We start from the raw sequence: 14,621 nt of genomic DNA on the forward strand, positions 1-14,621 counted from the left end.
GACTTCTGGGTGTTGATTACTCACCTCTTTCCAAGGTATGTGACTTCTGACAATTAACTGAATTATGCTGCAGGCACCCTGTTTGTGAAACAAAGATAAATGAGTCCTTACTGTGTCGTTGTGGGCCCATACTGAATGTTCCAGCTTGGTGGAAGGGTGCTTGGAAGTCACCACAATGAAGGGCGGGTATGTTTTTAAAATCCAGGGAAATCACTGGGGTCACAAGAAGTGGTGCCCACCATAGATTAGAAATGAACAGGGCAGGGATGCCTGAGTGGCTCAGTGGGTTAAAGCCTCTGCCTTTGGCTCAGGTCATGATCTTAGGGTCCTGGGATCGAGTCCCACATGGGACTCTGCTCAGCAGGGAGCCTGCTTCCTCCTCTCTTTCTGCCTCACTGCCTGCTTGTGATCTCTGTCTGTTAAATAACTAAATAAATAAAATCTTTAAAAAAAAACAGGGCAGAGTCATTACACTTTGATGATTCTAATGTGTCACCCCCTTCTTGTTTCATAGACCACCATTTTCAGCACATCGGCCAGCGAGAAGTCCTTATCTGACTGCAGAAAGGTAAGTCAGCCTCCATAATTTCCAGCTTGCTGTCACAGTACTAAGTGGCTTCAGACTTGATGACATTCCACTGAAAGGCTGTGGGGTCAGTGAGGATGTTCCGGTGACATGTTGTGGCTCTCTTTCTTTGGAGATGGAAATCTGAATGGTTCTCTTTAAGGACGTGGAAAACTCTGTTATCGTTTGACAGCATTTTGTTATCAAGCAGCTCTGGTTGCATATATTTATTTCTATCTCGCTATTATCTGACATTTTATTCTGCGAGATGAGCATCAAGGGAGTCCAGGAGAAGCCGCGTGGCAGGCGTCTGTGTCCTTATTTCCAAATTTAAATGCAATAACCCTAAGCTCAACACAATATAAAAATGATTTTGTATTTTGAAAGCTGATCATATAGCATAAAAATCTGGTTTGGATTCACCACAGTCAAGTCTGAGAGCTGTCATGCTTCGCAAAAGGATTAGCCTCGCTGGCATCTGATGGAGGACGTCGCTGTGATGGGCCTTGGCTGGAGATGGCCCGCTGTAGAAGTAGCAGCATGTCTAATTCCTGCCCTTCGCAGTCCAGGGGGCACTTCTATCCGCCTCTTTAATCTCAGGCTTAACGAGGTCTTCTCCTTCTCGAGGGGAAAAAAGCGATTTCACAGTGTGAACAACTCAAATAAATTCTTTGACACTATCTATTGATATGGAGAACCAGGTGCGCAAAGAGTTGAGCTGTGCCTCATCTATTAGTAACTTGGCATTTCTTAGGGCTGGAGAGCATGGCATTGTTTGGCTGTGCTGCTTCTGTTTCTGAAATTGCTGGATATGGGATTAGAGCTGGGATAGTCATCTTTTTTTTTTTTTTAAGATTTTATTTATTTATTTGACAGAGAGAGATCACAGTAGGAGAGAGGAAGGGAAGAGATCACAGAGAGAGAGGAAGGGAAGCAGGCCCTCTGCTGAGCAGAAAGCCCGATGTGGGACTCGATCCTAGGACCCTGAGATCATGACCTGAGCCGAAGGCAGCGGCTTAACCCACTGAGCCACCCAGGTGCCCCTGGGATAGTCATCTTTAAAGGCGATGTGAGGGCCCACTATTCCAGGTGACATTCATTTCGTTATCTCGGTGGTTTCTTACTGCCTATTAAATCTGCGTCTTGATTGGGTTCTGCTGTGTTCGTCTTGGTCTGGGATTGAGGTCCATGTCGTATTCTTAACATTTCAGATCCTGTGAAGGGACCTCAGGGGTCCTGTAGTCTCACTTTTTCCCCGGAGTGAGGCTGCCTTTGATATCATGTGTAGACGTCCCACCTCCACCTGGAGACTCTGCTGACAGGGACCCAACGACCCTGACTGCTCACTGGTGACACAAATCAGAGCATGACAAAGTTCTTCATTTTACTGAGCCAGGATCTGTTTCCTTTTGATTTCTGTCTGACGTTTAAAGTATGAAGCCAATTAATATGCTTTCTCCTGAATCTTCTCCCTGGCTCACCCCTGGGCTAATGATTTTCCTTCCTTCTTTCTAGTAGAATATTGTTCTAAATGATTTCCAGAAGTGTGGGCTGCTGGCTGCTGGCTATTTGGTTTCTGAACTTGGCTCTGGCACATCTGTGGTCACATAAGCTACCTGTGCCTCACTTTTGTCCCTGTAGAACGGAGATAATAATTGTACTTACTTCATATGGTAGATGTGTTGGTACATCTAAAGTGCTTAGAACAGTCCTCAATACATAATCAATGATGTATCAAGTATTATTATCGCTTCTAGACCAGGTTATACTTTTTCTTTTGCATACTCTTCGTTACCGAGATCAAAGATTATGTGTCCTTCTTCCGATGTGCTCCGTTTGGCAAAAGCTTTGAGTCTTTTCACTTTTCGTGCAGGAGCTTTGCACATGCTTGGTGTACGACAGGTACCACGTCAGACACGGGCAACAATGCTAGAGGAGCTGTGGGCGTCCCTCAGTGTAACGCTGGTGCTCCACTAACACAGTGTGAGACCGTGTCACTCTCTGCGCGTCACCATGTCCCTCTGTGGCCCATGAGAAGTCTGAAGTCCTCGCACATGCTCTTAAGGCATTTTCACATGACTTGCTCTTACAACACAGCTTTCTTTTATATTTGTGTAAGTGATCTTTGAGTATAAATATAGGCCATTATATTTATTTTATTTATTTTTAGAATTTTGATCAATTGAGATTATTTATAAAACCAGTTCTGTTATCCAACATATTCACTACCTCTCTCAGCTCTTGTCATGCACAAGACAGAGTAGCAAGTCAGTCTCTGTGACTCAGTTGGATCCATCCAGCATGTTACCAAGTGCTCATGGAGCACCTGCTCTGTGACATGAGCAGAAAGACCGTGGGGACCAAGTCGCATGTGACCTTTCCCTCATTGAACGTATGGGTAGTCACCGGACATGTGGAATTGTGAAGGGATAATGTGATTCTTTTCTTAAGTTGGGAGGTTACGAGATCTTACATGAAGGAAACCTAACGTAATCTGGGGGTCAGAGAAGACCTTCCTGAAGAAGTGGCCTTCACTCAGATGTCCGAAGAATGCATGGGATTTAGACACACGACGACAAGGTGGAGGCAGAGAAGCACCAAGTGTGAAAATCTGGAGAGGCGGAGAACTATAAAATGTTCAGAATGTCTGAAAATTGCAACTTGAGATAGAGAATGACAAACAGTGTGACAAAAATATAAATAAGTAAAATTAAATTCTGATCATGGAAGGACTTATAAAACCAGAATGTGGATTTATTGTAAGGGGAACAAGAAATTTTCACTTGGGAGGGTAGGTGTATGTGACTTGATATAATTTTTATTTTAAAATCATTTGGATGCTGAAGAATAGAAGAAGCAAGATATCAGACACAAAGTCTAGTTATAAGGGTATAGTCAAGAGATGGTAGTGGCCAGGATTAGGATAATGGCATTGAAGATCAGGAGAGATTTGAGTGATAAGATCAACAGGATGTATAATAATTTGGATATATGGTAGAGGAAGTAGTTAAGGATGATTGCTTGATCTCTGGCATAGGCAACTGGCAGAGTAGCAGTGCCGTTTTCTTAGGTAATAGGGTCAGAGAGGAAGTTGATGAGTTCAGATTGATAGATGTCAGGTTGTGGTGGAGGTAAGTTCTCTCAGCAAAGACGACCACCAGGTATCTGGGCATGTTGATTTATAATTCAGGATAGCATACTAGGATAGAAATATGAGTATGGGATAAATACCCATATAGAGAATGGTTGACAGAGTGTGAAGGGACAAGATTGCCCAGGGAATGTGGGGAGAGAAAATGAAGAGTGTTGATAAGAATGTGGTATATACGGTCTGGGAAAAGACTGTTTCCTGTGAAGGGAAGAGAGAAGATAGGGCCATAGATGTTGGAAGAAATCAGAAGGATGTAGTATGACAGAAATCAAATCAATAAAAGTAAGTCATTAAAAATGAGGTAGTCACTTGCATCAGAACTTTTGCTGGGAAGTTAGCAAATGGGGACTCTAGAGCATCCACTGGGTTTGCCGGTGTCATAGACCACCGTCAGTTTTGGTAAGACCCAGGTGATGGGTGCATAGGCCAGGCTACCATGGATTGAAGATTGAGTGAGGAAGGAAATAGAAGCGGTAGGCTAACCTTTAAAGGAATGTGTTGCGAAAGGAAGGGAAGAGATGAGTAGTTAGGGGGGCTATTGGGTTGAGGGAGTGTCTCTTAATTGGGGTGGGTTTGGACAAGTGTGTTTAAATGCCATTTTGAGGTGCCCCTGGGATCTTTCCATCATCTTTTTCCTTCCCTTCTTAGTCCTCCTTTGGAGGACACTCTCCTTGACCTTTTCTACTCCAAGTCTTTTCTTCTTCATTCCATTTTCCAAAACACTGCCAGGATTACTTTCCAGAGAACAGACAACAAACACAACTGTTCATGTCAAATCTTACTTAGAAGCATCCAAGGGATTCAGGTTTAATTCAAATTAGACCCCATACTCCTCTGTATGACTCAACAAGTCATTCTCATTGTCTTCAGCCTCATCTCCTGGTATTTTCCTAAGGGCTGGAGTCTAGAGGTCTTTTTTTTTTTTTTTTTTAAAGATTTTATTTATTTATTTGACAGAGAGAAATCACAAGTGGGCAGAGAGGCAGAGAGAGAGAGAGAGGAGGAAGCAGGCTCCCTGCTGAGCAGAGAGAGCCCGATGCGGGACTCGATCCCAGGACCCCGAGATCATGACCTGAGCCGAAGGCAGCGGCTTAACCCACTGAACCACCCAGGCGCCCCTGGAGTCTAGAGGTCTTGAGCAAACTGCTCCTGAATGCAAAACTTTTTGATCACTTTGTGCCCATGTTCAAAGTGTTTGTTCTTCTTGAATACTATCTTCCCTTTCTTATCTGCTTGAAAGCTGAGTCTTCTCTGGAGCGACCCCTTCACATTGTCATTTCCTTTTCAAAGACTTTCTTGGTTTCTCCAGGAAAGATGAATGGGGTTACCCCTAGAGTTTATAATGTTTTGTGCCTACACCAAAGTATAACACCTAACAGCAACCATAAAACTGTCAAGTGTTGACCGTATTTTCAGCCCCGTGTAAAGTACTTTACATGGACCCTTTCCTGATTTTTGTAATAGTGCTCTGAGATAAATAAAATTATTACTACCGTTTACAGAGAACGAATTTGAGGGCTAGTGACACTGAAGAACTTGCTGAAGGACACACCAGTAGTGTGTATTGGGGCCAGGGTGTGAGTCTAACCAGTCTGGTGTCAGAAACATTGCTTCACAGTTTTTCTTCTTCTTTCTGCCATTGGATTCTAAATACTTGCTGATCGGTTCAGCTTCCACTTAAACTATCGTCTCTTGGAGCGGGAAACAAGGATGGATTCTGTTAGGAGTAATAATACCCACTGGTGGGAAGAGCTAATAAAGGTTGATTGAATGAATGGATTTGCTGAATACATGATTGTCCAGTAATGTAATATCATTCTGGGGCCATTTTGTTCAAAAAAGCAGGGTTTTGTTTTTTTTTTTTCCTTTTCCTGGGAGTTGAGAAAAGGATACTTATACTCAGGGTTTATTTTTGAAGGCAATTTCTGCCGTAAAATAGGGTGTTAATGGATAGCTGGTTGGGGAGGAGGGGGCGTGGATTGAAGTGTTCAGTTTAGAGAAAGATAACAAATGTCCCACTTCCTAAATTCTGCTTTATAGAGTGGTAAGAATCCCTGCTCTTATTTTTAGCCAAAGACCAGTTCACTCCTTAGTTTGCAGAACCTAAAAACATCTAGGGCATGTGTACGGGCCCATCCATTCATTCATGATTGTTTTTTGGGGCCTCCTATTGCAAGGCAGTTATTACCACCATATGTTGTAGAAGAAAAATGGACATGCCAAGATGCGAAGTAACGTTCTCTAGGGACATATTAAGCTCAAAGTAGACTCTTAGAGGATTGGCCTAAGTCACGTCTTCTCATTTCTTTCCTCCGTAACCTCTCCACCCGACACTATTTAACTCAAGTTGACTCATGGAGGGGCGGTGTACGGACGGATGAGCCACAGAGAATGACCTTCAAGCACCTTCCATGTCTGCTGCTCCTGTTTTATGCTCATTGATATTTATGTCTCTGTGCCTTGATACTTTTAAATCTCTCAGACTCAGCTCTGTCTGTGTAGGGATGCTCCCGCACTTGAAGTGATGGGCAAGACACACATCCTCGCCCCTTCTTGGATGCTCTTGGCTTTGCCCTAACTCCCACCCTTGGGGTACAGATCAGAGACAGGTTGGGGGTGATGGACAGGTGAGGTGGTGGATGAGGTGACGGTGAGAGATAAAATGAATCCCAGGGATGGGTTAAAGTTCAGAGATTTCTGTTTCACAGATTACTTGAAAATGAAAAATAAGCATTTTCCAGTTTGGTATCTATAGGACCTGCTTTATCCTGTTGTAACTTTCATCTGTATATGGTAACCTAAAATCCCAGCCAAAATCTCTGTTACCATAAAAATAGGTTCCTCCACTTAGAGAGTTTATTTTAAAAAATTAGCTACCATTTTGATGGTTTATTGTAACATTTTTGTTGGGTGGGCTCCATTTCTCTCTGGATTTCTGTCTGTTCTCTCTCCCTGGAATTCTGATATCTTAACCCATGTCAATGACAACTTCTTTTCTTTTGTAAAGATTTATTTATTTATTTGAGAGAGAGACACACACACAGAGGGGGAGGGAGAAGAAGAGGTAAGACCCCCAAGCAGACTTCGCACTGAGTGCAGAGCCCCAGATGACACTTGATCTCAGGACCCATGAGATCTTGACCTGAGCTGAAACCCAGAGTCAGATGCTCAACGGACCGAACCACCCAGGTGGTCCTCAATGACAAATTTTAAAGATAGTATCTTTAGGAAATATATCCCTATCATATAAAAAGTATTAGTTTTAGGGCTCCTTGGTGGCTCAGTGAGTTAAGCGTCTGCCTTTGGCTCAGGTCATCATCCCAGGGTCCTGGGATCGAGTCCCACATCGGGCTGCCTGCTGAGCGGGGAGCCTGCTTCTCCCTCTCCCTCTGCCACCACTCACGCTTGCTCTCTCTCTCTAGTGCTCTCTCTCTTCTCTCAAAAAAAATCTTTTAAAAAAGTATTCATTTTAGAAAGGAAAGATAGAAGGAAACCTACGTGTGGGCGGCAGTGATTTATGGGATCACCGTGGTCGTGCTGATGGGTTACCTCTCCCATCCACCCTTGGCTTTGACTTGGGTGTCTACTATTGCCAAGGATGGGTGAGTGTGCAGCACACCTGCTCGCGTCATCGCTATTTTTAATAGACACGGATGATGACCTTCACTCTTCCTTTAGGAAAAGATGACCAAGAATCTGGAACGTAATGGCCTATTGGAAAATTCAAGTTTCTCATCAGTGCTGATGAATAGGTCTCTGGGTAAACACAGCCCAAGACAGTGGTATCAGGAATTAAGATAGTCCCTCACAGCTGGTTCCTCGGCCTTTTGAAACTATATTGTATCTGGCTTCCTCTTTCAAAGACCAAGACTTAATGTCTAGACAGTGTTCACTGACCTCCAGAAAGCTGGCCGGGCACAGTCCCACGGCTTCAGCTTCTTGGCAGAGTTTCTGGGCTGGCAGGTCACGGTGACTTCTTCCCATGCCCCGAGAAAGGGCATAAGACCAGACCAACCCTGCCGGCGCTGAAGAAATTCCTCTGCCTCCCCTCCCCATCCCTGAAAGACAGAATCCCATATCCTGGAGCAGTCACAGTGAGGGGTATTATTTCAAGTAAATGTGAATGCTGTTTACTTTTTAAATAGTTTTTTTTTTTTTGAAGCTAGAAAGGTTCATTTTTGGCAGAGTACAGTTTTTGCTGACTTTATAGAGTTCTCTCTGTTCGACAAAGGGTGAGATATATATATACACACACACACACAAACTTGCAAATTTCTATCCTTTTTTCATATGTGCCAACACAGGCTACTAATGTCTGATTTTTGGGAAGGGCAGTTGTGTCTCTCTGAACACCGGGAGGCACTTCAGCCTTTCCTCTTCTCTTGCCTCCATGCCGCTCCCGCTTCACTCTCCCAACCAAGAAAGAGCTCTTAGCATAGGTTTGCAATATTTGGAGTAAGATAGGTGTTTCTGGATTCTATGCACTCTTCTTTTGTCTCTTATTGTCTGGCTTTGATTTTTTTATTGTTGCATTTTCCCAATCTCACCCTCCTGAGATGCCAAATGGGGCAGGGGTCAGGAGCACAGGGTCTGGCGACCAATTTCCATGACTGGAGTCCCAGCCCCACTACCATCAGCCACTCTGTCCCTCACTTGTCTCATGTATGAAATGAGTCAAGTCATGGTGTCAACCTGTAGAACTGCTGTTAAGGGTTGAGTAGAAGGATCCATGTAAAACTCTTGGAGAACTGTCTCAGTAGGAGCTGTTCATGATTCCATCCCTGGGCTTGCAGAGAGTAATTTGAACCTTGGTACTTTGAGTCGCACTTTATGTTTTTGCTTGAAAAGAGCAACACCACCAAGCAAAGTACATCAGTAGACTTGGGCTAAAGTGCACGTTTGCAGAAACACAAGCTGTAGTTGCGCTGAGTTACCCGTACTGTATGGGTCTCTGATTCTTAGTAATTCTAATTCTTAACGATGGGAATGGACAAAGGTCAATATTATCAATATTGTCATGGGTTTCAGCTCTGTAAGAGCAAAGTATTTCTTAATACATGGAACAGAAAGCCCTCCTAATAGTACAGTGAATACACTTTTCTGCATCTCCAGCACCTGACACAGTTTTGAGCCTGCAGTAGACATTTAACAATGTTTGTTAATTCATAAACTTGGCATAGGCTCATTCCATAAAAGCCTCCAGTAGAAGGCTCAGAAATGAAAAAGAAAGGAACGGGAGAACCTACTGTGTCTTCTTATGCCAGCACCTAGAATGTACACGGGCAGGTAAAAATATCTTACCACTAGCTTGAGGTACAGAATAAAATATACAGCATTCCTGTCTCTCGAATAAATGTGTATCCATTACCTTTTCTAAATGTTAATATATGGCTTTCTTTTGCCCATTAGTCTATATTTTCCTTTTTTTTTAATAGATATAACCTAACATCAGGGACTTCTGCAGCCATAATTTCTAGCCTGGGCATCTCGGTAACTTTCATAAATTTTCCTTTTTTCTTTATTTCTTTTCACTTTCTTCATTTCTCTATTTCGCGTTCTCCACTCCCTCCCTCTCTCCTTCCTTTTTTTTCTTTCCTTGACCTCACATGGCAGGCGATAAGGAACAGTTACAAGTTGTGTGCATTTCCCCGTCCTACCGCCCACAGACCCATCACATTTATTTACATCTTTAGGACCTGACAGAGAGCAAGGTTTGGACTCACCTAGACCCATGTAATTTACTCTTTAGTACATAGTGGAGGTCTCCCATGATTATTTGGAGGATAAAGGAGGAAAGAATCCCTGTCATGAATGAACTCATAGTTTAGGGGGTGGCCAAACTGTACTTGAATCAATCACAGTGCGGTCAGTTCTGTATGCTTGGGGAGCAGAGAAGAGGCTGTGAGTAGCCTTCCCTGGGAGAGCCACTGCTTTGGTCGTCTCCCCGTCCCATTCTTCTCTCATCAGGGTGACATCGAAGTGCACCTCTGGGTTCTATCTGCTTGGTGGCCAAGACTGTGTTTCGAGTCAGAGGTTGGAGGATGATCCTTTCAAAGACTTGCCTGCCTCATGGAAATTAGGGGGATAACTCTCCAGTGTTGCTTGTATTTTAAATACTATTGCAGGAGATCCTGTACTCTGTCCTGCTTCTGGGGTTGAGCCTCAATTTAATGATCTTTAAAACCACAGACCGTGCAGGCTTGTGGAACTGCCTACATATGTTGAAAAATAATGATGCTGCTGGTGTGGAGTTGCAAGATAAGCAGAGAACCAGCAAATGACTCAGTGGGAGTTTACCCCAGGGGAAGGATAAAGAAAAGAGTGTACTATTTTTTGGCAAAGGAAACTGGCACTTAACATGATTATTGCAACTCTGGGCACTTGGGTTTTCCCACTGGGGAGATCAGACGTGATAACAGCAGAGCTGCTCTTCCAAAGCTGAACCTTCATGAGCTCCAATCTCCAGCTGAGATGTCAAATGGCCAATATCCCTGGCAAGAAGAGCCCTTTAATTAATTAGAGCCTTGAGGCGGCAGCTTGCCACAAGCACCTGAGCACTGTCGCCGGGAAAAGAGCGGCGGAGGCTGCTCCCGGGACCTGCAGCTGTCCCGGAGGCCTGCCCCAGGTGTCTGCCTGTCTCCACGGGAAAGACACACGCTGTGTCCCCCTCGCGAGGGGTCTCTTTGCCCCTTACAGAGAGGTTTCTGGCCAAGTCTTTCCTCTCCCGCAGTCCCAGAGGTGGGGCGAAGACGGGAAGGAAAGTGTTGTCATCCGTTTCTGCTGGGAGAGCCGCAGAGGCGGGCATCTGGGGGAAGCAGGTGTGCGATGACGGTGTGCGAGGACGGTGTGCGATGACGGTGTGCGAGGACGGTGTGCGATGACGGTGTGCGATGACGGCGTGTGATGACGGTGTGCGATGACGGTGTGCGATGACGGCGTGCGCTGCGCCTGAAGCACATCTCGCCTCGCATCCCCGCAATCCCGACGTCCCGAGGCTGTTCAAGCAGGAACTGGTCTTGAGGCCGGGCTCGCGTCAGCAAGGGTGATCGGGCACTTTGAGAGACACCCCCTGTCGTCTCGTTAGGGCGTCTGAGCCTCGGCCACCGGACGCCGTGTTGCAGGTGTCCCAGAGGGAGCAGCCCACGGGTCTGCGTCGGTGGCTGCAGGGCTGCCGTCGGGAGGCTCTGCGGCGACTTGGCAAGGACAGAGGTGCGCCGGAGGCCAGGGCTCTGCTCGCCTGTCCTCGCAGAGACGTGCTGGGGACCGGACCACCGGGTCCTCACGAGGCCGGCTGAGTCGCTGTCCGGCCCGCCCAGGCCGCAGCCGCGGCCGCTCCTCCTGGGGCTTCAGTCTCCGCCGCGCCGGGGCAGGTGCTGTGCGGGCCGGTGGCCTCAGTGCTCTTCCCGGCACTCGGAAGTCTTTAAAAAATCGAAAGAATGGGACAGTGTACTTTCACAGCCTCTCTGTGTCACACTTTGCTCTCCTCACGTACTGAGCCTCTCTGTGTCACACTTTGCTCTTTTCTTTTCTTTTTTTTTTTGGAGAAATTATTTGTACTTTAAGCGTTTAGAAAGGTCTAGCGAGCGAAAGTCAATCACGAGCCTCCCCACTGGGCTCAAGGACAACCAGGAAAGCGTTGCCCGCGGCTCGTTACCGCGTAAGTCAGACTGAAATCCAGACGGAACATGGGCTTTGTTTTCAGGCTAGAAAATATAAAAACATAAAAGCAAAATTAAAACACTGTGTTAGTGAGTGCCTCGGTTAGCAATGTTTAGCACTACTGGAGATTTAGATGGGGCAGTGACCCACTAAGGATACGGTTATTAAAGCTTTGAGAGTAAATATAAAGCCTTAGACTGGAAAGAGCAAGGGGAGAAACCAGGTGAAAAGAGAAATTTGGGGAACACCGCCGTTTTAGGGGTCAAACAAAAGAGCAGACACGGAAGGGGACAAAGCTACGGGGCCGGTGGCGAGGGCTCGGGCATCTCACGACCCTGCGAGAGGGGAGCTGGTGGCGGCGGAACGTGTTGGCGACGCGGAGAGAGGGCACCAGCCCGGGGCCGGAGCCCAGGCGTGGAAGTGACCCTGGACTGCGCCCCACCTGCACTGGGAGACATTTCGGCGTGAGCGGGTCTGGGTGCAGCCATTCTTGACTTTTAAAGAGAAGATAATGACATTTCGGCGTGAGCGGGTCTGGGTGCAGCCATTCTTGACTTTTAAAGAGAAGATAATAGAAGTGCCCATCCCCGGGAGTGGCTGCACAGCGGTGACGTCACGCTCAAATCTCATCAGCGTCCACATCATCTCCGGAGCTAGTGTCTCTCGATCTGGAGACAGATCTGTCCCCACCTCCCCGTCCACCTCCCGTCCCCCACCCGTCCACGCGCACGCAGCAGTCGTGGCGAGACAAAGGGAAATAACCGCTTGCTTTCTGCCACCAGAAGGGGACAGCCTGTCGCTGGTCGTGGAGTCCTGACCCCTGACTGACCTGGGTCCGTCTGGCTTCTCTTGCTAGGCCTCTGGCTCGGCCTCCAAGAGGCTCTTCTCATGCGGTCACCCTCTTTGGCCGGTGAAGGTCGGTCTTCCCCGAGCTGTGAGCGCAGACACCGGCACTGAACGCGGAGTCACGCCCGCTCTCAGCCCCCACCTGCCGACCCGGACCGCTGGACTACTGGCCACAGTTCTCCCACCACGTGTGTGTGGGAGCTCCCGAGAGCTTTTCGCATAGATTTCTCAGGTTTCCTAACGGCCGTCTTCTAACTGGTCACCCAAGGGAAGCTTGTCTTTGCTTCGGCTGTCGGCTTTCCGCAAAAATCCTGCCTACTGGGCAGCCTGGCGGGCAGGTGGGGGCCACCGCCCTGTAGCTCTGCTCCGCAACCTTCTTCAGGCATAAGCGTGGAGAACACCCCTCTGCACATGTCTGCAAAGAACTTGGGCCCTCGGGCCTCCGAGCAGCACTGTTTGTTCTCAGGGTCCACGGAGTCTCATGAAAACAGCGTCTTCAACCTCAGACCCGCCCACCCTCCCCACTGAGGCACGGGACCTGCTCCTAAGTCTAGGAGGAAAGTGATCGGCCGCTGCGTCTCCTGCACATGCTCTTTCGCTCCTTTCTTGTCTGCATCTTCCCCTTCTCCCAAGCACCCTTGCACCAAATCTCCTGCCTTCCCTTTTATCCAAATACGGCTCCTGTGTCTTAGTCCATCAATGCATGTGGTCAGATGGTCCCAGCTCCGTTTCGCAGGTAGGGAATCTTAGAGTCCTAACCTGGGCAGCTGGACGTGCTGCTCCTCGACTGCTCCCGACTGGGGGTAGCTCGCGGTCTGCTCACAAGACTGCTAGTGCTAGGAAAGCAGGAAGGTTAATTAACCAAATGCTGGTCTGTTTGTTCCTCCAGACAGCAGTTGCTAAAGGGAATCCATGTTTGCATCTCTGACGCTTTGTCTCCGTGACTGCGCTTCAGCGGTGTCTGGGCTTAACGGCTCCAGAGGCCAGAGTGTCTGCAGAGGGTTATCTTGACCTCCATTCAGAGGCCGAGGAAGCCAGGTCACTTGCTGAACCCCCATTCAACACCCTTAGAACCAAGCTTGCTACCTCAGCATTTTCAAAGTTAAATCACTGTGTTGTACACCTGAAGCTAATGTAACGTGTGTGTCTAATACACTCAAAACAATAATAAACAAATAGATAAAAGTTGGCTTTTGGAGTATGGTGTCTCCATCAGAAAGGATGAATCCCCAACTTTTGTAGCAACATGGACGGGACTGGAGGAGATGATGCTGAGTGAGATAAGTCAAGCAGAGTCACTTATGTGTGGAGCATAAGGAATAACACGGAGGACGTGGGGAGATGGAGAGGAGAAGGGAGTTGGGGGAAATCGGAGGGGGAGACGAACCATGAGAGACTGTGGACTTTGAGGAACTAACTGAGGGTTTGGAAGGGGCGGGGGGTGGGAGGTCGGGGAACCAGGTGGTGGGTCTTAGGTGGGCACGGATGGCATGGAGCACTGGGGGTGGTGCGTAAATGATGAATTCTGGAACACTGAAAAGAAATTAAAAGAAATTAAAAAAACCACTGGCTTCTGTTTGCAGACCAACTGTTCCTAGTGGAATCAGTGCAATCAGGCAAAGTCATGACCTGGTCGGGAAAACCAGCTGGTTTGGCTTCCACCTGATGTTCTGTTGTTGTCATTTGTAACCATGAAGTAAAAGCAAAACAATTATATTTTCTTTTTAAATCACTCTTGTCTTTTCTTCTTCTTTCTTTTCTTTTCTTTTTTTTTTTTTTAAAGATTTTATTTATTTATTTGACAGAGAGAGATCACAAGTAGGCAGAGAGGCAGGCAGAGAGAGAGGGGGAAGCAGGCTCCCCACTGAGCAGAGAGCCCGATGCGGGGCCCGATCCCAGGACCCTGAGATCATGACCTGAGCTGAAGGCAGTGGCTTTAATCCACTGAGCCACCCAGGTGCCCTGAATTAGTGCTTTTTTTAAAACCTTTGTTTAAATACCCAGGAGTGTAATTACTGGGTTAAAGGGTAGTTCCATTTTTAACTTCTTGAGGAACCTCCATACTGTCTTCCCCATGGCTGCACCAGTCTGCAATCCCACCAGCAGTGCTAGAGGTTTCCTTTTTTCTCTATAGCCTTGCCAACACTTGCTGCTTCTGTTTTTTATTTTAGCCATCTAACAAGTGTGAGGTGGTATCTTATTGTGGTTTTGATTTGCATTTCCCCAAGAGGAGTGATATTGAGCATCTTTTCATGTGTCTGATGACCATCTGGATGTCTTCTTTGGGTAAATGTCTTCTGCCCATTGTTTAATTGAGTTATTTGTTTCTTAGGTTTTGAATTGTATAAGTTCTTCATGTATTTTGAATACTCCTTTATTGGATGGGTTATTTGCAAGTAT

General features: G+C 46.7%; 1 protein-coding gene across 1 annotated transcript in view; it reads left to right on the forward strand.

Moving 5' to 3' along the window:
- Positions 1-514: 514 nt before the first annotated feature.
- Positions 515-14,621, forward strand: part of RASGEF1B (RasGEF domain family member 1B) — a gene marked incomplete at its 3' end in the record, with an annotated part of 333,562 nt that continues 319,455 nt past the window's right edge. Inside the window, exon 1 of the mRNA XM_082726496.1 lies at positions 515-568. The remainder of the gene's footprint in view (positions 569-14,621) is intronic.

The sequence above is a fragment of the Mustela nivalis genome (genome assembly GCF_964662115.1).
Source record: "Mustela nivalis genome assembly, chromosome: 4".
NCBI lineage: Eukaryota > Metazoa > Chordata > Mammalia > Carnivora > Mustelidae > Mustela > Mustela nivalis.